Source organism: Suncus etruscus, chromosome 2 (assembly GCF_024139225.1).
Source record: "Suncus etruscus isolate mSunEtr1 chromosome 2, mSunEtr1.pri.cur, whole genome shotgun sequence".
NCBI classification, from domain to species: Eukaryota; Metazoa; Chordata; class Mammalia; order Eulipotyphla; family Soricidae; genus Suncus; species Suncus etruscus.
Window position 1 is genome coordinate 14,344,908 of NC_064849.1, and position 1,116 is coordinate 14,346,023.

The following is a 1,116-nucleotide window of genomic DNA, read 5'->3' on the forward strand; positions in this document are numbered from 1 at the left end:
TCCAAAGCAAAAGGCCTCCCAATCATCCCAACAATGAAGATGTGGCTGTAATCTGAAGAATCACATTGGCCACTGTGTTTTACCAGAAGTTCTCAGTGGCCATTTTGGTGTCTCAAGAGTCCATTGATTACATCATTGGTAGACTTTAACCCATTGCCTCCATCTGCTTTATGCACTGGAATTGATAGAGCTTAAGTTAGGAAACATTGCCTTTATTGGGGTTCTGTTAACAAATTAAAGAAGCCCCAAGTCACCCAGGAAACCTTTAAAGTCCCCAACCACTCACATCTTGTTTGGACCCTAAAGGAAGATATATTGGATAAGAAATTCCTGCCTGAGCCCACCCTGTAGGTTATGGATGCATTATCAAGCTAGAACAGGTCAAGGCTATAACTGGGTCTGGTGCTCAGACAGGATCTGGCCAAGAAGCAGCAGTGAGTGCTCGCTTCGGCAGCACATATACTAAAATTGGAACGATACAGAGAAGATTAGCATGGCCCCTGCACAAGGATGACATGCAAATTCTTGAAGCGTTCCATATTTAGAAGAAGAAGAAGAAGAAGAAGAAGAAGAAGAAGAAGAAGAAGAAGAAGAAGAAGAAGAAGAAGAAGAAGAAGAAGAAGAAGAAGAAGAAGAAGAAGAAGAAGAGGAAGAAGAAGTGAATACTTAGAAAATAAAAATTGATATTTTTGCTTCTGCAGTGCAATAGCTTCTTCCCAGGGATGGGTAACAAAGATGAGCTGCCTCCATTGAGGCTGTATAAAAACTGTTTAGCCCAGATAGCATGATTCCTCAAGCATTGTCTGTTTTCCTAGAATTAATTCATGGTCCTGTTCTTGCCTTTGTTTGATCTTTATTGAATTTAGTAATTGAGCTTACCAATTTGATTAGAAATAGAACATAATTTCATATATTTTAAAATGTTTCTTATGATATGGTATAGGGTAAGAGCATGGGATGTCCTCTCTGCCTATACCTCATACTGGATTTAAGTTTGGGAGGAGTGAAAATGTTTGTTTCTCTGCCTGAGATACATAAGAACTAGCATTCTTTACTATTAAATAAATATATCAATGAGTGGGAAGACTTATTGAACAATGATGTTATCTAAGGCCA

The 1,116-nt window shown here is 38.6% G+C and overlaps 1 non-coding gene across 1 annotated transcript; it reads left to right on the forward strand.

The window, feature by feature from the left end:
* Positions 1-438: 438 nt before the first annotated feature.
* Positions 439-545, forward strand: LOC126003099 (U6 spliceosomal RNA). The gene has a single exon (XR_007493641.1). It is a non-coding gene; the product is annotated as a U6 spliceosomal RNA (small nuclear RNA).
* Positions 546-1,116: the final 571 nt, after the last annotated feature.